Genomic DNA, 24,965 nt, shown 5'->3' on the forward strand with positions numbered 1-24,965 from the left:
GCGTCAAAGGCCTTACAGAAGTCCAGATAGATGATATCCATTGCTCGTCCCTTGTCTACTGATGTAGTCACTCCCTTGTAGAAAGCCACTAGGTTGCTCAGGCAGGACTTGTCCTTTGTAAAGCCATGCTGGCTTTCTTGAATCACTTCTCTGTCCTCCATGTGCCTTAGCATAGCTTCTACGAGGATCTGTTCCATAATCTTCCCAGGCACAGAGTTGAGGCTGATAGGTCAGGACTTCCTGGGGTCCTCCTTTCTACCCTTTTTAAAAATGGGTGTAATGTTTCCTTTCTTCCAGTCACTGGGGACTGACTGCCATCACTTCAAATATATGGACAATGGCTTGACAACTACATCAGCCAATTCCATCAGGACTCTGGGATGCATCTCATCAGGTCCCATGGATTTGTGTATGTTGAGGTTCCTCAGGTGGTCACGAACCTTACAGTGGGAGGGACTTTGTCCCCCAGGTCCCTGTGTTGCGGTCCTTCAATTCAGGAGGTGTGAGGAGAGAGGTTGGCAGTGAAGAACGAAGCAAAAAGGTTGTTGAGAACCTCAGCCTTCTCCTTGTCTGTTGTCACCAAGCAGCACACTCTGCCTAACTGCATAGCAGGCTTTCTTCATCCAGTGATGAGTGCAACAGAACCAGTTATTTAGTAGCAACAATCTCTGATGTTCCCCACCTCTGTGGTCCCCACCCACCCCTAAAATGTTCCTCAGCTGCCACTTTTGCATTCAATGTCTTGATGGAGGCTCTGGTTTGTTGATAAAGACAAGAAATGTGATGTTGAATGTGTGGGTGTGTGGCAAGATTACCAAAAAAAAAAGATAAGTAAATTTGACTAAATTGAAACTGCAACCATTTATTATTATTTGAGTGGTACCTGGAAAAGCGGGGAAAGAAATTATTTACTATATCTCCAGGGTGTACAAAAACAGCTAATTGGATGAATTTGAAAAAAAGATCTATTAGGGTATCAGGAAAAATGTTCCAAGGAAGATCTATTACTGTGTGAAAATGGAAAGAGCCCTGTCACCTGAGGCATTTTAAAACTAGTTTGGACTAAGTCCAAAAAAAAGAATTATACAGAACAATCATGAGGAATAGACTAATATTTTGCAATTACTAGAACTTTTCTGTTTAATAATTTCTTTGACTCCCTGGTATTAAAATTGTTGGAACTCCATCCATCGATGTAAATGTTCAGTGGAGGTTCAGTAGTTTCTCAGCAGGCTGGGGTTTCAGGCATCTTGAAACAAACATAATTCTCTTGCCATAAATTCAGTTCCCTTTAAATAGATTTTTTTTTCAGAGCACTTTTCAGCACTCTAAAAGGTGAGCAACAACAACTTTAAACTGAAACAACTTTAATGACAAACCTAGAACTCCACACAAAACCAACACAAACACACCCAGTAAGTGGTAAAGATACTGAAAATTTTGAAAAAAAAAAAAAAAAGGTTCCTTATTGAAAGGATACTTTAGGCTTTCATTTTTGTAATTTTATGGATTATAGGGTTAAGCAAGTTGTGGTTGAATGAAGCTGTATACATGGTATACAGATATATATTAATATTTTAAATATCAAACCTCTGAATTAAGGGAAGAAGTTGTCTTTTTCTTATATATTATTATAACTAACTAGGAGTAAACAAGGTGCAATTAGGAAGTAAAGTAGATTTTCAATGATTTTTTATACATGAGAGTTAATAAGCAAAACAAAACATATTTACTCTTTATGTACAATTTAAATTTTATTTTTTATTGTTAAATACAGATTAACTGTGATAATTTATAAATGGAACTATCATTCACAAAACAACATTTTGTTGTTTTTTTTGCAAATGCCATGTATAAAAGAAATAACATATCAAATAACAATATTTTCAGGTTGCTCTGGTTCATTTTCAATGCAAATATGATTGTCCAGGGAAAGACACATGAGACAAGTCACATGATAATTCTTTCTTGCTCTTGTTTTGTCATTCTTTGGGCCACACTGAAAGGCCTACAGCTGAAATTTCATTTCATATCTCTGGGTCCTTTCCTAAAAAGTTATGTCTCGTGGTGTTGAATCACTGTTTCGTGTAGAAAATTTCAAGTATTACTACAAGGGGACATATTCTTGAAAAAAACATTCTTTTAAATGAGTCAGTTTTTTAGTGTAGACAAAGATTCAGACAGAGAGAGGATATGTTTATTTGAGCTTTCTTATTCAGCTAGAATAATCAGATTTCTCTTTATCCTGGTTCCTGATTTTGCAGGACAGTGGCTTAAGATAGCGCATCATTACTTTCAGTTCCTTCACTTAGTAGAAGCCATCTGTGTTTTTATTTAGCTTCATTAATATAAAGGTCAGTCAGTAATGTTTTCTGTTCAACTGTCTGATAATGGAAAAAGAAAAAAAATATTATACTCTTATGTCCCCGAATATGGAGTGTAAAACACTGTCTAATCAGAATAATGGTACTTTTACATCTCCGTTGCAATCGTACAAGTATCTTTAGATTGTCAGAGTCATAGAATAATGGCATTGTCTATCTTAAGGAAAAACACAACTACCCAAATTCTTCCTGACTGGAGAATTTCCATATTTAAGGACTGACAAAAAATTTATTGTGAATTTATTAAATTCAATCACAGTTTTAAAGAAATTAGGTAATATATTGTCAGATCATTTTGCCATCTAATATCCATGTCTTCCTTTGTGTATATTTAAGGAAGGGGTATTTCCTCGTCACCTGGGACACCTGAATAGTTGTGGGAACTTGTTCACTTGCATTTATTTATCTGTTTATTTATTTTCCTGTTCTCTTCTGAACTTGGTCTGACTACTTCTATGCTAACATCAACAGTGATAACAACTTGAATCATAGAATAGTTTGCATTGGAAGGGACTTTCAAAAGTCATCTGGTCCAATTTCCCTGCAATAAGAAGGGACATCTTCAACTAGATGAGGTTGCTCAGAGGCTTGTCGAACATGACCTTTAATGTTTCCAGGGATGGTGTATCTACCACCTCTCTGGGGAACCTGTTCCAGTGTTTCACCACCATCATTGTAAAAAATTTCTTCCTTCTACCTAGTCTAAATCTACCCCCTTTTAGCTTAAAACCATTACTCCTAGCCCTTTCACTACAAACCCATCTTTCTTAAAAGCCTTCTTAAAGTACTGAAAGGCCTCAATAAGGTCTTGCAGGAGCCTTCTCTTCTCTGGGTTGAATAATCACAACTCTCAGCCTTTCCTCAAAGGAGAGGAGTTCCATCCCTCTGATGATTTTTGTGGCCTTCCTCCAGACCCGCTCCAACAGGTCCATGTTTTTCCAGGGCTCCAGAGATGGATGCAGTACTCCAGGTGAGGTCTCACCTGAGCCGGGTTAGAAGGGCAGAATCGCCTCTCTCAACCTGCTGGCCATGTTTATTTTGTTGCAGCCCAGGATACAGTTGGCTCTGTGGCCCGTGAGCACACATTGTTGGTTCATGTCCAGCTTTTCATCCACCAGTACCTCCAAGTCCTTCTCCGCAGGGCTGCTCTCAATCCCTTCATCCTCCAGTCTGCATTGATAGCAGGGGTTGCCCTGACCCAGGTGCAGGACCTTGCACTTGGTCTTGTTGAACCTCATGAGGTTTGCATGGGCCCACTTCTTGAGCTTTTCCAGGTTCCTCTGGGTGGCATCCTGCCCCTCGGGAGTGTCAACTGCAACATTTGCTTTGGTGTCATCTACAAACTTGCACTCCATCCCACTGTCTATGTCATTGATGAAAATATTAAACAGTACTGGTTCCAGTGGAGACCTCTGAGGGACACCACTTGTCACTGATCTCCATCTGGACATTGAGCGGTTGACCACTACCTTCTGGATGCAACCATCCAACTAATTCCTCATCCACCGAACAGTCCATCTATATCTCTCCAATTTAGAGAGAAGGATGTTGCTGCCCCTCGGGAGTGTCAACTGCAACATTTGCTTTGGTGTCATCTACAAACTTGCACTCCATCCCACTGTCTATGTCATTGATGAAAATATTAAACAGTTCTGGTTCCAGTGGAGACCTCTGAGGGATACCACTTGGCACTGATCTCCATCTGGACATTGAGCGGTTGACCACTACCTTCTGGATGCAACCATCCAACTAATTCCTCATCCACCGAACAGTCCATCTATATCTCTCCAATTTAGAGAGAAGGATGTTGTGAAGGACTGTGTCAAAGGCCTTACAGAAGTCCAGATAGATGATATCCATTGCTCTTTTCTTGTCCACTGATGTAGTCATTTCATCATAATAGATTTGCGTTGTGGTGCTCTATAGATTTCATTGACTTACATGAGCTGTAGAATTAGGTCCAGAATATTTCAGTACAATAAATATGAGAATATAATTGGACAATATGCTTCTTTTAAATTTCAAGTGAGAAATAATTCCCTGTGTAGAGCAAATGAATGTCTAAAATATCTCACAGGATCCTCAGGTCCCATATCACCTCTTGCTATCACGTACTTACATTTTGCTTTCTACAATACCCAAAAGGCAACCACAGAACTTCCTATTTTAGAAATCTCTCCATACTGGGAGTATTGTATTAGTGACAGAAAGAAGTTGAACACCTATATTCCTACTCTGTTGAGCTTTGCTGTGAAAATAAGAGCAATAGAAAATAAAATGTAGTTTTAAATACACTGACATTGGAAGAAAGAAAAAAAAAAAAACAATTGCCTGGTTTGGTAAGAGCTGCATTAACTAGGGACATTAGACTTGCATTTGTATTTACTGTGTACAAACATTGGAGGGAAGGGGCTTTCCAAGTGTTGTCTCACACACTGGGACTGCAAACAGCAAGTTTCCAACTCATCTCATAAATATTTAAATTCATATTGCTCTATTAATGGATTTTAAAATGCTTTCAGAGTTAATCTTATTTGGGTATTTTCAGTATCAGCCATTGTTACAGAAGACTGTTCCAGGATCCAAATTATAAGGAATGTTATTCTGATTTCCTACCTAAAATTATTCACAACCAGCGTATGTGTTTGCCACCTTATACCAACATTACTTGTAAGCTTTGAAACCTTTTTTCTCGACGGGATGATATGTCACTGCATCATGAGCTTAGAGATGCAGTTATCTCTTTGTTCAAGATGTTGGTTTGCTTGTCTCCACAAGCCAAATTCTTGTATTCCATTTTAATACCATAGACTCTTTGTTCCCCTTGCCATCAGTACCATCCCACCTCTCTTCAGAATCTCTTTGTTTCTGTTCCACAACAAGTTGAACACAGACTTCTAGAGGAGGTTTACTAGGATATTGTAGTGCAGTACAGGTACAAATACTTATTTTCTACCTCTACAGGAAATACTTCCCTTGATATGTCAGTGATCTCACCAATAAAGGTGATTATGATGTTGCAATGTTAAATATTATTTACAGAAAAACTACATTTCTCTGACAGTATGTCTGTTTTTTCAGAAGCACCTGGGAGAAACCTTTAACAAGCTTAGATGTGCATTCAAAAATAATACTAAAAGACCAACTTTTTTAGATTAAGCTGTGTTTTTACACCACCATCACCATCATTCTCAAAATAGTTTATATTATTGCTTGTTACAGAACAATTAAAACTAAATCCTAGAGGCAGGGGAGGATTTTCCTTAAATATGATGCTTTTCTTATTTTCTTTCCCCTAAGAATACACTTTTGGCTTTATGCAAATACTATACTGAATTAGCTTAAGCTTAGGTCTGATATAGAGTGATTACCTTTTGCTTTAAATACTTGAAAAATGTGGAAATAATTATTGAGCCCTGGGCATTTGTTTTCTGTATTAATTCTTGATTTCTCTGTAATGTTTGTGAAGCACTTGGAAATGATAGAGCAGCAAAAATAATATGGAATTTGTACTGAACAGAAAACTTGGTTAGTCATCTTCCACAAGTGCTTGGAAACAACTTGTTTTCAATGGGAATTTTCATTACTAGTATGCATACTGAGAATCGCACCTCCAAAACCTGTTGTTAAATATCTTACTTGGTAGTTCTCATTCAAATGTTTTAATACTTATTTCTTCAGGGGGGAAAATGGGAAACTTTGTGCCTTGTGTAATGAGTAAGGAATTTTTGAATACTCTTCAAAGTCAGTTCATCTGGCTTCCTTATCTGGCAGATTTTCTAATAGCTGTTACTGGGATGCACTTCTGGCTGACTGTGTTGCGGCCTCATCCTGGATTAAACAGTACTGGTTCCAGTGGAGACCTCTGAGGGACACCACTTGTCACTGATCTCCATCTGGACATTGAGCGGTTGACCACTACCTTCTGGATGCAACCATCCAACTAATTCCTCATCCACCGAACAGTCCATCTATATCTCTCCAATTTAGAGAGAAGGATGTTGTGAAGGACTGTGTCAAAGGCCTTACAGAAGTCCAGATAGATGATATCCATTGCTCTTTTCTTGTCCACTGATGTAGTCATTTCATCATAATAGATTTGCGTTGTGGTGCTCTATAGATTTCATTGACTTACATGAGCTGTAGAATTAGGTCCAGAATATTTCAGTACAATAAATATGAGAATATAATTGGACAATATGCTTCTTTTAAATTTCAAGTGAGAAATAATTCCCTGTGTAGAGCAAATGAATGTCTAAAATATCTCACAGGATCCTCAGGTCCCATATCACCTCTTGCTATCACGTACTTACATTTTGCTTTCTACAATACCCAAAAGGCAACCACAGAACTTCCTATTTTAGAAATCTCTCCATACTGGGAGTATTGTATTAGTGACAGAAAGAAGTTGAACACCTATATTCCTACTCTGTTGAGCTTTGCTGTGAAAATAAGAGCAATAGAAAATAAAATGTAGTTTTAAATACACTGACATTGGAAGAAAGAAAAAAAAAAAAACAATTGCCTGGTTTGGTAAGAGCTGCATTAACTAGGGACATTAGACTTGCATTTGTATTTACTGTGTACAAACATTGGAGGGAAGGGGCTTTCCAAGTGTTGTCTCACACACTGGGACTGCAAACAGCAAGTTTCCAACTCATCTCATAAATATTTAAATTCATATTGCTCTATTAATGGATTTTAAAATGCTTTCAGAGTTAATCTTATTTGGGTATTTTCAGTATCAGCCATTGTTACAGAAGACTGTTCCAGGATCCAAATTATAAGGAATGTTATTCTGATTTCCTACCTAAAATTATTCACAACCAGCGTATGTGTTTGCCACCTTATACCAACATTACTTGTAAGCTTTGAAACCTTTTTTCTCGACGGGATGATATGTCACTGCATCATGAGCTTAGAGATGCAGTTATCTCTTTGTTCAAGATGTTGGTTTGCTTGTCTCCACAAGCCAAATTCTTGTATTCCATTTTAATACCATAGACTCTTTGTTCCCCTTGCCATCAGTACCATCCCACCTCTCTTCAGAATCTCTTTGTTTCTGTTCCACAACAAGTTGAACACAGACTTCTAGAGGAGGTTTACTAGGATATTGTAGTGCAGTACAGGTACAAATACTTATTTTCTACCTCTACAGGAAATACTTCCCTTGATATGTCAGTGATCTCACCAATAAAGGTGATTATGATGTTGCAATGTTAAATATTATTTACAGAAAAACTACATTTCTCTGACAGTATGTCTGTTTTTTCAGAAGCACCTGGGAGAAACCTTTAACAAGCTTAGATGTGCATTCAAAAATAATACTAAAAGACCAACTTTTTTAGATTAAGCTGTGTTTTTACACCACCATCACCATCATTCTCAAAATAGTTTATATTATTGCTTGTTACAGAACAATTAAAACTAAATCCTAGAGGCAGGGGAGGATTTTCCTTAAATATGATGCTTTTCTTATTTTCTTTCCCCTAAGAATACACTTTTGGCTTTATGCAAATACTATACTGAATTAGCTTAAGCTTAGGTTTGATATAGAGTGATTACCTTTTGCTTTAAATACTTGAAAAATGTGGAAATAATTATTGAGCCCTGGGCATTTGTTTTCTGTATTAATTCTTGATTTCTCTGTAATGTTTGTGAAGCACTTGGAAATGATAGAGCAGCAAAAATAATATGGAATTTGTACTGAACAGAAAACTTGGTTAGTCATCTTCCACAAGTGCTTGGAAACAACTTGTTTTCAATGGGAATTTTCATTACTAGTATGCATATTGAGAATCGCACCTCCAAAACCTGTTGTTAAATATCTTACTTGGTAGTTCTCATTCAAATGTTTTAATACTTATTTCTTCAGGGGGGAAAATCGGAAACTTTGTGCCTTGTGTAATGAGTAAGGAATTTTTGAATACTCTTCAAAGTCAGTTCATCTGGCTTCCTTATCTGGCAGATTTTCTAATAGCTGTTACTGGGATGCACTTCTGGCTGACTGTGTTGCGGCCTCATCCTGGCAACATTGTTGTCTGTAGTAGTCTCTTTTAGTGACCTTGGCAATGTGGATGTCTGCAGAGTTTCTGCTGACATTGAAACAGTTTTTTTCTTTACTTATCCATTCCTTAAGTTATTGAATTTTCATCTTTATGTATTGTATCTACAGGTTTCTAAGGTATTATGAGTAGAGCCAAGAAAACTTAACAAGCACCTCAATGCTTTTGTCTAATCAGCATGACTGGGGCCCTTCTGTTGGGCAGATAGGTAAACTATTTTTATTCTACCCACAGAGTGGCAAGTGGTTTGATTCTTTAGCAGCCCGTATAGAAAACGATGGTTTTATGTTTGACACAAAACCATGTTTATATCACCTGTGCTCAGTCACCCATATTTGTTAATTTGGTAGGTTCAAGTAACTGTGATTGTTGATTTTGTAATTATCAGATGTGCATTCAATGAAGTGTTTCTCAGGTCTAACACCAATAAGTCAAGATCTCTATTGACATATTTAGCTTTCCTTAACAGATTTTTAACTCTTCAAATAGTGCTTCCAGCTAATTTTGCTTGAAGAAATGCACACAAACCCTTGTTAAAAAGCTCCCAGTCTGCTCTAAGATAAAAAAAAAGAGTTCTTGCCCAATAATTAGAAGCTCTGATTCTGTAGTCTTTGGAAAAAGGTCGTTCATGTTTCTATTTCTAGAATTGAATATTTTTTTCAGTATGCAAGAATTAATAAATGAGTAAGACTATCAAATTCAAAATATATCCTCTCTCAAGATTTTTGTGTATACTCAACAACTGTTTAGTGTTGGTTCATTTTCTTAGGGTATTATTTATATTTTTTTGTAAAGGGGTCAATCCAGAGAGTCTCATTTTCTGACCAGAACCGAGGTTAATGTTACTGAATATTGTTTTGCATATTTGTAGTTCTACTAAGTGTATGTTGTCACCCTAGTATGTCTTTTGTGGTATTGATAGCTATGACCAAAGTTGATTCCTTTATTGTCTGTTGAGAAATGCAGACTATGTAATTCTTTCATTTGAGATGTAACACTTGATGTTCTTTGGTGCTCAGGTCCAAAAGTAAGATCATGCTTCCTTCAACTTTCATAGAAATTTTGTCCTGACATTTTTGTAAACAGACTTTTAGCCAGCCCATTAGATTATCTATTCCTTCGATCTGTCTTGTCTTTCTCTCGCATTATGTGACACCAAAGACCCAGCAATCTTTAATATCATACTGCTCTCATGGGGTAGGAAAATACTGTCCCTCAGGAAATACTATTTCCTGAGGGAAATAATCCTCATGCTTAGTCCTTTTTATGTGAGGAACAGAAATACAAAGATTTTTGTGAGAAGTAGATATCTTCTCTATGGCTGATTCTAGCCAATGTATTGCTAGATGTGAACACGGTAGAAAATAAAAAGCTTGACTCAAGCTTTTGAACAACTGGATTTACTCCTATCTGTTTTTTCCCTTTTTCACTTTTCCTCTGTGCAATTATAACCTACCTCAAGCCACTGATAAGCTCTTTTAACCATATATACCTTTACCTTATACATAAACTAAGGAGTTATGAACAAACCTCATCTCAGAAATGTAAACTGATGTTATATATGTATACCATGTTGTATGTATGTTATAGGTATGTTACCCTAAAAATGATCATGACAATTAAAGAACTGAGAAGCTGAATTCTTTAAGTCCAAGAATCCAAACTTTAAAATACAAAAATCTGTAATGATGAGGTATATAATGGTAATAATAGGTTCGTGCAAGAGTCACATACTTATTGTGAGTGTTGTTTAATGTTTGTGAATGCTAAGGAAATTAAAGTCTTTTTTTTTCTTATAATATTAATTCACATTATTCAGAGATATAAATTTAAAATCTCATAAGTAGTGTATTCTTCTGGTCAACCGGGTAAGGCTGACAAAATGTTCAACAACTGAATACAGGATGCCACAAGTGTCTGACATCCCTATTTAAAGTTCCAGAATGTTCTAGCCTCCTATGTCTCTTTTCCTATAATGTCATATAACGTAATTTCCACTGTGTCTTGTGTTTTATTAGTTAGCTTTGAAAGAAGGAAAAAATTCTTACATGATTTTAATTCCTGTAAATCTTTGAAATCATCTTTACACACAGAATGCTACTAGCACAGCTAATGTTTTTCTTTTGTTTGGGAAAGCCAATAAGTCATTTTTGTTCAATTTATGTTCAATGTGTACGTATTTTCAATTTGCACACATTTTTTATTATGGCAAATCCAAATGCTAGGTCTTTATCTTTTTTCCTCTGCTGAACCTGTTCATTTCAATGGGCCCCTCAAGCCAAATATGAATAACAGCTACTATAATTTAACACTGTAATCCATCAAAAATCTCTGAAATTATTTTCTGATATGCTCAAGGTTAATTCCAAAGAACAGTTGCTTAAGCTTACTATAATCAAATGCTGCACTAAGAAGCGACTAAATCTAGTCCCAATTTAGCAAAGAACTTCAGAAAGTCTACATTTAAGCCTGTACCTAAATCTGGTCAATCTCTAGGCTTGGGTACTTGTAAGTATATTTAAATACTGTCCTCTACCTTTTCATCTATTCAATCTAGTCAGAATGAAATATTTGTTTATTTTGGAGAACTGAACTGCTATTTCTTCATATCTTTTCATGAACTAAAAACTAGTTTTCTACCTTTACACGAATTATGTGGTAGATATATTGATTCAGTGTTTGTCTATTTGATCAGTATCACACTAATATAGCCTTCAGTATGTTCTATTTATTCACTAACTATCAGTTTTCACTTATTTTCATATTCTGTTAGAGTAAACTGACTTACTGTTGGAGTTATAACAACATGATTAGTGATTTGTCTGTCTTCCTGTGCTAATCTTCCTCTACATATCCTTGTCTCTAAAAAATCAGAATCTTCTGAAATTACATCATTTTCTGTATGTAAAAATGTATAATTTTCTTCAAACATCTTAGAACTAAATTAATTCAAATAAGTTTCTTGGTCAACTTAGTTTGTCAATCAGGTTGACTACTTGTAAAATTAGTGATACTAGTTCTTCAACTATTTGCAATGAGTACTGGTTCCACTCCTTGGATTTTAAATTTTAAGTGCATTTAAGTGGATTTTTTTTTTAGTGCATTCATTGCCAAATGTTTTTTTAAGAATAAAAAAGGCGGAGTACTTCAGGATAACATTTTGAAAGGTACAATTATTTATTGATAGGAAAAAAGGCCAGTGATTTTTTGTCCTATCCTGTACTTTTCTCTAGAATTGAAAGTTAGGCTCTCAGAAAAATCACAAACAAGAGGTATCTAGAGAAACCTAAGATGATCTTCAGTATCTTGCTCTTTTTTGCAAAATCTCATCTTGCCACTCTAGCTGATTTTGAATCTCAGTAGGACTGAGGAGTGGTTGTCTTTATTACACATCTCTCCAATAATGAAAAAACTCAGATGTCTTGAGCCTGATCTAGCTTAGCTGCAGATCTTCCAAAAAATGGTGTCTGTCTTCCATGCTGTATTTTGTTGGTAGCTATGACTATTTATCACTAGTTTATTTATTCTTTACTCATTCATTTATTCAGCAATCTGAAGGCATTTAAAAACATCTACATTCTCTTAATTTACTGTTTTAACTAATTTGGACCAAGTGTAAAGACATTTAGGTGGTGATATGTATGTTGAAATAAACAATCATTTAAACAAAAGACTTGAATTTAGGAAGATTCAGATTTAAGAAGTTTATTTTCTTTGTCATCTTGGCACTTTGTTATCTTTCAATTACATTTTTCATATTTTATTTTCTGCCTTTCTTTCCTTTTAGCTAAAAAAAAAAAACAAACCCAAAACTAAAACAAGATTGTTTGCTAGAAATTTTATTATATTTATAAAAATGTGATATTTTTACTTTATTAGTATAAGGAAATATTTAAAACTACTTTCAAAACTTGCATTTATAAATACTGAATGAAGACTACAGAATTGATTAACCCATCTTGTCTTCCTAAATTTTCAGGTTTTTTCCCAAAGTGATTTTGCTGCAATCCAGTGTTTATTTAACTAATAGACTCTGATGCATAAAAGCATTATCTACAACTTCATGCAATAAAGAAACTATTTCATCTTAATGGACCAAGTTCCTCTCTGGTTTAAGAATGAGACTTCTATTTATACCAATGAAGTTGGATGTATGGCCAGGCAGGTTGGGTTTACACTTGCATTCTTGTCTGCAATGATATTTTCAATCTGCTTTAAGAGCACTTTGCAGTCATATAGGCATACAGTCTAATTGAGAACCTTTCATTAAATATATGCTAGTCATTCATGACCAAATCAGGTACTATTACTGTTAGTAAAATTACTTCTGCCCTTAGAGAGCAATTCCCAAGACAGACTTTTTCTGATTAAAAATGCATTATCTAATAAATACCACAAATATTCAAATACACAAATAGCTTTTGAAATTGAGAGATCCAGTACTCTCAAATTATTCTTGCTCTGCAGATTCCTCTCAGTTATGTCAAATGCATATTGTTTACATGATCACAGCATAGTCTGCAATTCACTATGTAAATGAATGTCTGACATTAATGTTTCCTCAAATAGATCTGTAGAAGAGAATTTAAGTTCAGTGAGACAAAATGTTTTGGTCTGTGCTACTTGGTCTAAAATTGACTTTTGATTAAATTTCTTTTTTAATGTTTAGGGTGATGAGATCTACCAAACAATTGAGAATGCCATCGAAAGGAATAAATTCATTGCAAAATTGTGAAAATAAGTAAGCAAATGCTTTTGATCAAAATTTTAAAAATATTGCTGCAGATATCATTACACATTAGAGATACAGAGAAGTTATTTAAATACTTTGATGTCAAAAGACTACATATAACATCCAGCAAATTGTGTTAGGAAAGATTGCTTGAGTCATGAATAAGATGATGAGAACAGAATTGCCAAATATTTTCTGGTAATTTAGATTCAAACTGATGTCTGTGGCACATTCATTATTAAAAATTTGTACTAGCATGACAGAAGCAGGCAGTGTGAAATGTGTTATTCTAGTCACATATCAGTCCCCTAGATGACACTGAGAAGCCAGAATATGTTGTGTAACAGGACTTACAAACATCATTTGCCAGATGTTATCTGATAGTTGAAGCTCAAGAGACAATGTTATCAAATCTGCTGGTTGCAGTATGTGGGTTAATAAAAGATTGTATGATACCACTTCTTGGTTTTTTTCTTGATCCATCCCTTCCCTTTCCCCTTCCCTTTCCCCTTCCCTTTCCCCTTCCCTTTCCCCTTCCCTTTCCCCTTCCCTTTCCCCTTCCCTTTCCCCTTCCCTTTCCCCTTCCCTTTCCCCTTCCCTTTCCCCTTCCCTTTCCCCTTCCCTTTCCCCTTCCCTTTCCCCTTCCCTTTCCCCTTCCCTTTCCCCTTCCCTTTCCCCCCTTCCTTATACAGTTGCTTGTATTCCAGATATTACCTATCAGTGTTTTTTCCAATATACATAGGGATCAGTGATTTACCAAGTGCTTTTATATGAAAGGTTTTATTTATATTTTATTTTTTTTTCTTTATCACTAGAGCTCTAAATAACTCTTTTAAATCAAGCTAGGGAAAATCCTGCTGTTTGGCAGACAAAAACTTGATCTGGTCAAATGAAATTTAATTATTCCCTGCTTGTTGGATTAGTAGCTGACCCATACTTAAATATCCCAAGCACTGTTGCTGACCATCATGTTTGACCTGCTGCTGCTGCTGAAAGTGAAAACTGTCCTGGTACCTCATTTCTTCTAAATACTATAACATCAACAGAAGAACTGGAGAATCTGTAATCAGTACCCACTTTGCTGATCTTTTCCCAGTCTCTTCAGCCAGTTAATGGCAATACTGCATACTGTATAAGGTAGACACAGGGATTTATGAACTCTGCTTTTTCAAAGTGTGATTTCAGTGAAACTGCTGAGGCAGTGAGTCAGTGTAGCACTCAATAAATCTATTGCTAAATTCAGGTCAGATTGTGGGCATCAACCTGCTTCTGATAGAGTCAATATTAAAACTGTGAGTAAATTGTTGCTTCAGACTGATGGCTTTTGAATAGAGCAGAAAACCTAAAAAACTGTTGAATTCCATGGAAACTATTTTTAAAATCTAAATCCCCAAGTTACAACAATAGAATTAAAACATTACTAATTTATATTGAATATAATAACTGTTTAGGGATAGCTGGATCTGGAGTTTCTGGGGTGGGAAAAAGTCAGTGGTAACTGAGGTGTTTTAGACACAAATGTAAATCTATTCCAACTCTAGATTACAGATCTCCAATTATCCACAAACCCAAATGTTTTCTGATGTTCATGACAAACCAGTTTGAGAATCGGTCAGTGCACACAGAGCATGTAGCATAAATGATACTCAAAGAGGACTGAGAAGCCATTAGAAGGATGTTATTGTTTAAATAAAAAGTTTAAAAGGTTGAAGACAATACCCTTTGATTTAGAATTTATCATCCTGCTTATTTTTTCATGGGGGTATATAGCAAAAAATGTGTTACTGACAAGCAACCATCTTTATTCATTAATTTAAATGGAAATCATTTGGAGCTAGGGTTTGTATGAATTGTTTGTTTTAGCCAACTACATAGTAAAACATACAGTAGGGCTTTTCTATTCAAAATACTAAAAATCTTAGCTGGCCTACTGTCCTGTTTCTTGTTTCTATGTTAGGTCAGTTCTAGCAATTAATCATGGTTTAGATTGTTCTTTGGCACTTTTAATTGCATGAAATGGGAGAAAAAACATCTGTTTGAAGAAAAGGGAATATCAGACTCACGAAGTTTTACCTAGAAGGAAGCAGATGAACTGTAAGGCCAAAAAACCTAGCTGTAAAGCCTTACTTAACCAAAAATTTATCAAAATGTTTTCCTCCCATAATCTCAGGAGGAGTTGAATTTCATAATACCGGAAAGAGTGGAAGGGTTATTGCTCCCTTCCCATATATTATTTATATCCCTTAAATATCTGAATGTTATTTTGTGTAATAAAATGTAAAATTCATAAGTTTGTGGGTAATTTAAGTAGGAATTCAGAGTTTAACACACAGAGTTATCTCCTTCCTGACAACTGGACTATACTGAAACTCTTCCTCAGAGAAAACTGCTACCCTATGCTGTTAAAAAAATGAAGAAGTGAAAGTAAGTGCAAGAATATCTCCAAGTCAGCTCCACTGTATGCTCTGTAGCTAAAGCTGATGAAAACCCATCTTCTCATCCTGTAGAGAGGGCTTTGTACATTTGGGAAGACTGCTGTGGTCAACAGATCAGTGGTCCCTGAAAGGTCAATTTTTAGGCAGGAAACACCCTAAAAGTAGTAAAAAGAGAAGAAAAACTGCAGTTATTGAAAGCTGTACTGCTATGGATGCTGAAAGAACAGAAAAGCCTTGGTTTTTTTCCTCAGTTGTTTCTTGGACTTGACGTTGATATGCCTTCCTCAGTAATTCATTGAGCTATATAGCTTTTAGAGTTCCTTTTCTTGCTCCCTGAAAGTGTAGGTTAAAACTCTATTGCATTGTCTGTAGTGGGCCCATATAATTACAATTAGAGTTGAAAATTTGGTTTAACGAATGAATTTTCCTCTTCCTCTGATTTGGTTGGATTTTTGTTTGTTTGTTTGATTGTATTTTTTTCCTTTAGGAAGAGATCATTCAGGCTCCAGTGAGAACGAAAACCTAGAATTCTCCTTTTGATGCCAAACACCAACAGCTTTCTAGTTTGGATACAGAATACATTTTTAAAAGGTCTTATGGCATTGGCTTTTGGAATCATACAAAGACTTTGCTATAGGAGAGGACTACAATATAATTTATCCAATAACTTTGAAAAATCTAGCAGTTGCACAGTAAACTAATGACCGGATTTTTGTCTATTGCTATTTCATTTCTTTCCACTCTATTTTGAAATGTTATGTCTGCTTCATCTCTTTCTGGTATCTTATATAACCAGATGATTAAGCAATCAGTTGTTTTTACAAACGCAACTCAACTTTCAGTGCTCTCTGACATGGTTATTCACCTTAGCAAAAGTCTACCTGATGTTTTGCTAGGCTGTAGGAGAAAAATATTTGGAGACAGCACAAGAAAATTCTTATTAAAGTAGAAGGTGAACTGTTTGCACATGGAAACTAGGGGAGATATTTGAGTTTTTTATGTGAGATGCAATTATTTTCAAAAAGATGCCAATAGCCTACATGGCATAGTTGGTGTGGCCAGTGACAGCAAAGGAATGTTGGGGTAAACACTATCCTGACATTTCTCTTTGTACTGAAAATGTATCTTAATATATGGTCAACTACAGTTTATATAACATTATTTAAGTTGCACAAATAATATATTCTGTTGAATATAATAACTGAAAAATATGTAGCTCTTCCAAATTGGGAATACTGCAACAAATGTATTCATTCTGTTGAATGTTCTGAGGTAAAACTGGGATTTTTCCTATCATATCTCCTATGATAAAGTGAGGTTACTTTATATTATCAAGCTATTCCTGTTAACTTCCTTTTTGTCCTGGAAAATCCATTCTGTTGACTGATACATCATAAACACCTTCTCTGAAAAGGATATGCAGATTTAACACTCCATGGTAGCAGGCAATAACCATATATAAATTGGTTCAATCTGGAGAAGTAATGCCTAGCAATCAGTTGTGGATAAGCTCTTTGGATCATTTTTACCAACATTTCTGCTGTGAATTTAAACTGTTATTTCCTTGGGCTAGGCTAGGAGTTCTCTCTAACAAATCAATGAGACAAATCCCAAGCCTGCATAGTTTTATGCTGATATTGCATGACTAGGCCATACTTAGCATTCAATGTCTTTCAGGAAAAACTCCGTAGTACTTTTATGTTGCACATCTTTCTTCCTAGTCAAGTTCAGAGACAGTTAGTCAATCACAGGAAGCCATTGGGATATTATCCTGGGGAGACACATACAAGATACCGCCTTTAACTGACAGTCAGTCCTGGTGGTCGTCAGCTGCACTGTCACAGCAAGGCTGCATTGCTCAGATAAAGTGGGCTCCTGAGCTCATTCAGACTTGTTTCACATGTTACTGAGCAACTGGCAGATAAAGGTATATGCAGGCCCTGAAATATTCGCCATAGGATCATTTTTCCCCGTGTTTCTACATACAGGGGAACATGATGCCTAACTGGAGCACTCAGCTGCTACTGTAAATATTTAACGTAATAAAAATGATCCCACACATATCATCAAGGCTCCCAGACTTCCTTTTTCCTCTCAGAGGTCTGAGGATGATATATTTGCCCATTCTTGCTCTCCTTTCTCACTGTCAGTTCCAAGAAGCACTTCTCACTTCTGGGATTTGGGTGCACATATCAAGCAGTCCAAACATCATTTGAGGATGATGTTTTTCCAGTATCTGAAGGGAGCCTACAGGAGAGCAAGAGAGGGACTCTGTTGGGAAGTGTAGTCACAGGGCAAGGGGTAACAGTTTTACATTTGAAAAGGGGAGATTTAGATTAGATACTAGAAATAAATTCTTTACTGTGAGAGTGGTGAGGCACTGGAACAGGTTGCCCAGGGAAGCCATGGATGCCCCATCCCTGGAAGTGTTCAAGGCCAGGCTGGATGGGGCTTTGAGCAACCTGCTTTAGTGGGAGGTGTCCCTGCCCATGGAAGGGGGGTTAGAACTAGATGATCTTTAAGGTCCCTTCCAATTCTAACCATTCTATGATTCTATGATTCTATGATGCCCAGGCTGTCATGAGTCCCTTCTGAGATTATTTCCACTCATACAAAACTTACACTGGAGAAAGAACCTACTCTAAACAGTTCAGAGTAGACAAGGGAGGCAAGGAGGCTAATATCGCACAGCCTGCCATTGTGTGCATGAAAATATCACCAAAAGCAAGACAAAGTAGTGTCTCTTTTTTGAAGCTACTTCTTCAAAAACAGAGTTTCTCAAACTTCTGGAGAGTAAACTTTTTTGGCTTATTTATCTTCATATGACTACCTGCTGATCTAATAGCAGGTAGGACTTCAAGAAATACCAAGAGTCACATTCACTTTTACATTTGCATTTACCACCTTTAAGTTCTTTTGTGACTTTGCTAAGGAATGAAAACTTTGAGAAGCATTGTTTTAGATTACAAATATGTATCCTCCAAAATAGCCACCCTTGCTCACAATATTGTTGTTAAAAGAAAGAACATAGAAAACGAAGAGCAAATACTCTTGCCAGCTATAATTATTACAGAACTGTTTTTCAAGATGTCTAGCAAACGATAAGCTTTCTTTGAAGATCCTTCGATATCTTTAATACAGATATGGACATATATATTGAACTTTAAACATGAACACAGAGCTGAAAAAGTTCATCAGAACAAATTCAACTTTTGGCTAACAGGACAAAAATGTTTATATTTTTTCACATCTATTTCACTTAATCATTTTTGTGGGTTTTTTTCAGTTTTGTATTTTTCCTTTCCTCTTCCCAGCAGAATAGCTATGTCCCCTTGTTTGTACACCTCACAAAAATGTTTAATTAAAGAAATGTTTTTCTAGTTTAGAATTGCTTTAATGATTCTTTAAGTAGACTTTTATGCTTTTAAAATCTTATGGTCATCATCTTCTGATATTTTTACTGCATCATCAAATCCTAGGAGGAAATCACATAAAATACCTTAGAATAATCTTTCTGTTTTGTACTGATTTCTGCATGCTCTGCTTTTACAGAGAATTATATTTCACCCCTCAAGAGTGCAGGGCTGGTTTAGGCTCCCAGAAATCATTGCAAAAGAACCTGACTTCATAAACTTCAAAATAAATAACTGGTGGCTTGCTGAATAGTGCAATTCTCTTTACTTTTCCAGAGCACTGACATGTAAAATCAGGGCTCTAATCAGTTGTATGACAGAGAACCATGTGCATGTGTTAAAATTTCATAAATATTGATTAAAGGAAGTTGCCTATTTCTAGTCATTCAAAGACAGGAAAAAGAAAAGATGTATCTACAGCTGTCTGTTCAATGAGTAAAAATTATCAGTTTCCATATTTAGGAAATATAGTTCCTACACAGTGTGTCTACTTTGTGAACACATCCATTAAAAAGGAGGTGTTTGTATTCACAAGCAGCAAAAACTAATTTATGTTACAAACACCAACCCTTTGTAGTATATAGGTTGATCAAATAATTAATTTATTTCTCATTTATAGAAGAAAATAAAGCAAAGTACATTGGAAGTTAATCACAATCAGGTCTCATGTCTGCATCAGGATTTTGTGGTACACATTTCCTTCATCTTGACTTCTTACCATACAGTAATTGCTCATATTCTTCACTGTATATACTGTACTTCAGATATAAAAACCACTGTGTAATTAAGTATATTTTAGCCTAGATATGCTGAGGATCATACAAGCTCAATCTTCCATTTTTTAAAAGAGATATTCAAACATCTGTTGACTTAAATAATTTGACTTCCAAGATTGAGGTATCTATGATTTCTCTCAGTACAAGCAACAGGTTTGACTTTGATGGTGTAACAAACAACCGTGCAAATGAACTTTACATGAAAAGCTAAAGAAACTGATGAATAGAATAGGAGAGGTTTACTCACAAAATTGTGCTTTTGTGAGAAAGAAAATACTGTATTTTTTCTGTATGACTTAAAATTGCCTTTAAGAGCCTTGTGGAATCTGTATTTGAAGACAAGTTGATCAGTTTTGATAACTGGGGAGTTTTTATTCAAAATTTGATCTTTTTAAATAGATTTGTAATAATACTTACCAGCAGAATATCTTGTTGCTAGTAATCAGTTTGGACTTTGTTCATTCTCCCTGTTTCTGTTAGATACTATCTATCTGTCTTTTACAGAAATCACTGAAGTAATAGAATTTTAGAAAATTTCACTCTTTGTGCAAGTGACTCAGAGTGAGAGAGTGCAAGCATACATGTGAGTGCATATGTGGGTAAATAAGTTTTGTGTGGATATGCCACTGCTGGGCAACGACATAAGATACTGCAGTTTACTTGTAAACAAAGTGATTTACATACTTTTTGAAGAGTCAGTCCCTTTTAACTTTACAATTTTCTTTATTTCATAAGCTTTCTGAGCAATCAGATGCCCTAACTCACTACAGCTTTCCTCTTTTTCTTTTTTCTATTTAAATTTCATGCTTGCCAGCTGCTTAGAAAATCCAGATGTGTTGCATCTTAACAGTGAAACTAAAAATAAAGAAATGTAACATGATTTCCATGGGCCAGGTATAGAAGAGATACCAGAACCAGCATTCAAAAACTTTAGAGGCTCCCATGAAGACTTGGTAGATTCATTTGGAACCTGTCCTAAATATTACAGATTTTTCCAGGATTGTTATAAAAGTTCCGACAACTCAAAGCAAATTCTGTCTAAACAGAGTCGTCATGGTTGGAAGGGGCCTGTGAGATAACCGAGTCCAACCTTACACACACAAAACACTCTTACAATCTTGGTCATTAGAGCATGCAACAAGTCTGCATTGTGACAGAGATTTGTGTAACCTCTGCTATTACCTTAGATTTGTCTTTTTCTAGTTATTTCAGTATCAACCAATTCTGGTGTTTAGTTATTAATGAATCACAGGATCACAAAATGGCTGGAGTTAGAAGGGACATCTAGAGGTCATCTTGTCCAAACCCCTGCTCAAGAAGAGTTACTTAGAATGAATTACCCAGGACCACACCTACACAGCTTTTGAAAATCTCCAAGGATGGAGACTCCACAACCTCTCTGGGCAACCTGTGCCAGTGCTCAGTCACCCTTACAGTGGAAAAGTGTTTTTTGATGTTTACCAGGAACCTCCTGTGTTTTGTGTTTCAGTTTGTGCCCATTGCCTCTTGTTCTGTCACTGGGTACTACTGAAAAGAGCCTGGCTCTATCCTGTTTGCCCTCTCCATTCAGGTATTTGTACAGATTGATAGGATCTTCTCTGACCTTTCTCTTCTCCAGGCTGAACGGTCCCAACTCTCTCAGACGTTTCTTGTATGAGAGATACTTGAGTCCCTAATCAGCTTCATTACATTTTGCTAGACTGTCTCCAGTAGCTCCATATCACTTTTGTACAGGAGAATCCAAAACTGGACACAGCACTTTAAATGGGACCTTAGCAGTGCCAAGTAGTGTGGAAGGATCACCTCCCTCAACCTGTTGGCAGTAATCCTCCTAATGCAGTCCAGGATACTGGTGACCTTATGGCAAAGAGTATCCTTATGTATCCTTACAGGTGGCTGTAAGGATACATTATTGGCTTGTGTTAAACTTGGTGTCCACCAGACCCCCCAGGTCCTTTTCTGAAAAGCTGCTTTCCAGCTGGGTGGGCTGAGCATATATTGTGCATGGGATTGTCCCTCCCCAGGTGAAGGTATTTGCACTTCCCCTTATTGAACTTCTTAAGGAGAAGCCCATTTCTCCAGCCTGTTGAGGCCCCTCTGGATGGCAGCATGACCCTCTGGTGTATCAGCCACTCCTCCCAGTTTTGTGTCATCAGCAAACTTGCTGAGAGTACACTCCGCCTCATCAACAAGATCGTTAATGAAGATGTTAAACCAGATCTGACTCAGTATTGACCCCTCGGATACACTGCTCATTACTGGCCTCCAATTAGACTTTGTGCTGCTCATCACCATCATCACAGGCTTGCTCATTCAGCCAGTTTCAAGTTCACCTCACTGTCTGCTCATCCACCCCATTTTTTTAGTAGTTAAGGAAATCTACAGATTGTCACCATTTTCTCTTTGGGCCACTCTAAAATTTCTCATTCTGTTTTGTTTGCCAGTAACTGTGAATAACCCAGCACAGGTTTTTGCATCTCATAAAAAGTTTCTACTGTAATTCTGTGCTTCAGAGAGACTTTACAGAAACGTTTATAGTAATAAACAGTGCAAGAATCTATTATTTGTGGATTTATAGATCCACAAATATAAAGTGGATATATGTGGATTTATAGATCCAAAGGTTGGAATATATCACCAAAGGAAATTTCTGTATAACCTTTATTTTGTTGGTTTTGGTTAATTTTAAAAGAGACATTCAATGCTTCAGGGAAGAGCCACAGAATTTATTTTGGATGTAAGGTCTTCCATTTACATAATCTTTACATATTTTCACATTTCTTATGAAAATTCCTGGTCCTCTTTACATACTTCCTTTCCCCATTAAGGAGATCCCCCATTAAAACCCTATGAATCATAGAATGGTTTGGGTTGGAAGGGACCTTAAAGATCATCTAGTTCTAGCCACCCTTCCATGGGCAGGGACACCTCCCACTAGAGCAGGTTGCTCAAAGCCCCATCCAGCCTGGCCTTGAACACTTCTATGGATGGGGCATCCACGACTTCCCTGACAACCTGTTCCAGTGCCTCACCACCCTCACAGTAAAGAATTTCTTTCTAGTGTCTAATCTAAATCTCCCCTTTTCAAATTTAAAACTGTTACCCCTTCTCCTGTTCTACTCAAAGCCTATTGCCTCCTGTTTTTCCTCTCATTGTAGGTAATCCATCTTATTTTTCACAGCAAATTTTTCCTGTGTCAGGAGATTTACCTAATGGGAACATGATTTTAATCAGGACTATCTTTCTATCAGAAGATCTAACCAGTCAGTGTTTAGATATCATTAAAAGGATTCTGACTCAGCCAGACTGATAATAACAATTTGATTGAATTACGTACAGAAGAGCCACTAAAGTATAATCTGTTTAATGATAGACTATATAAAAAACAAACATTTTCTGAGTAAATATGCTTAAACATGGTTGAATTTCTAGCATCTCTGATAATACCTAATTTACAGATTGTTTTTTTATGATAACAATAACGGTATACATTTAATGTTTAATGAAGTGTATCACCTCAAGTTTTATAGCTTTTATTGCACTATCACTCTTGAGATGTTGAAAGGTTGCAAAAAGATAATTTTTCAAAACTGAGGAAGATCTGCCATATTTCTAGAATTTTCACAGATTGTGCACTTCTATGTGGTTTTATTCTGACTATATTAACAAATGAGAACATAGTTTCAGAATTGTTTTTTGGGTCAAATTGCATGGTCTAGATTGCACTTCAGCCTGGATTCTTGCTACTAGCACTCCTCTATATGAAAACTCCTTCATATAAGAGAAATCCTGTCTGAACCTTTTTCTCCTTCTTTCCTTTTCTGTACTTTGTTAATGTGGTGGAGCGTTTTCAGCAGATCAGAGTGATCCTTGCAAACTCACCAAAAGAGAGAAATATAAAGGTTATACCAGACACGGTTTGGATGTTAATTTGAACTAGTAGTCAAAGTAGGCTTCCTTAAGTTCTTGCTTTCAGCACTAGATATCAACATCTGAGCACATTAACCGAAATATTTAATTACATTTAGTGTTGATCATCATATTTATCTACTATCTATAAAACTGCTTAACAATTAATGCTAATTGCCTGCTCAGTTATATTTGCAGTCACTTAAGTTCATGGTATTTACTCACAATTTATATTGTGCAACTGTAAAAGACAACTGGGAAGAACAGCAACAAGTTGGTTACAGGGTCCAGTTTAACAAAGTGATTTTACAACTCCAATTTTTGAAGTAAACATATTCTTACCGTTCAGGTGCAAATCAATGATCTTGCTAATAGAACACTAGACTTTTTCAGGATATTACTTAGTTGTAATTCTTACTGTCATGACTCATCTAAGGCTAGAGGGGAAGAGAAGTTTTGGTGGTAACTTGTTTTAATGTGGTTTCTTTTTTTTTTTTTTTTTTTAATTTGATACATTTCCTACTTCCAAACTTTCTCTTCATTGTTTTATTTATAGTTTTTTCTACACTGACCAATCCTGAAACAATACGATCAGTTTCATGAGGATAGTACACGGCTCAAACTCTGTTTTTCCTCTTGTTCAATCCTTTTGAGGCCTGGGCACTCTGTATGTGGCTCAGGAGAAGCTTAATGAAGAGTGTTTGTATAGAAGTGTTTATCATTTTCAGAAGACCAGATACTATCAACTTTTCAGAAAAATAGTAAAGGTTTTCAGTGTAAGTGATAAAAATCTCCCAGACAAGACCAGTCTGTCCTGAAGAAATCATATTCTCTTGAAATACTTTAGCCTTCTGCACATTTCTGGTTTTGGACAGTATCTTCAAACTTGGTCAAATTTTGTAAAATTATGATTTGTCTATGATAGATACCTATTGAAGCATATGTCTGAGACGAAACTCATTTCATCTCTGTGTTATATTTGGCTATAAAAGCATAACACAAAGCACCTCAGAGAGTAAATATAATCATGTTTATCTGTTTGAAAATAGCACATGTATTACACTTATTACCTTGTTAGCACGATGAATTCCATTGTAAATCTTTATGGTATTTATTCCAGGAAGAAGAAGTGGTTGTTTCTGCCAAAGAAAGTGTCTCCTTGTCAGTAGGGATGGCAGAGTATTCATAAACACAGAATGAAGTTTAGATTTCTCTAGTTAAATGGAGTGTTATAATCATAATGCAAAATGC

The 24,965-nt window shown here is 36.1% G+C and overlaps 1 protein-coding gene across 4 annotated transcripts in view; it reads left to right on the forward strand.

Moving 5' to 3' along the window:
* NETO1 (neuropilin and tolloid like 1) overlaps positions 1 to 24,965 on the forward strand; it is a 92,554-nt gene that overhangs the window by 18,111 nt on the left and 49,478 nt on the right. The gene's annotated exons all lie outside the window — the stretch shown is intronic.

Source organism: Calidris pugnax, unplaced genomic scaffold (genome assembly GCF_001431845.1).
Source record: "Calidris pugnax isolate Ruff unplaced genomic scaffold, ASM143184v1 scaffold13, whole genome shotgun sequence".
NCBI lineage: Eukaryota > Metazoa > Chordata > Aves > Charadriiformes > Scolopacidae > Calidris > Calidris pugnax.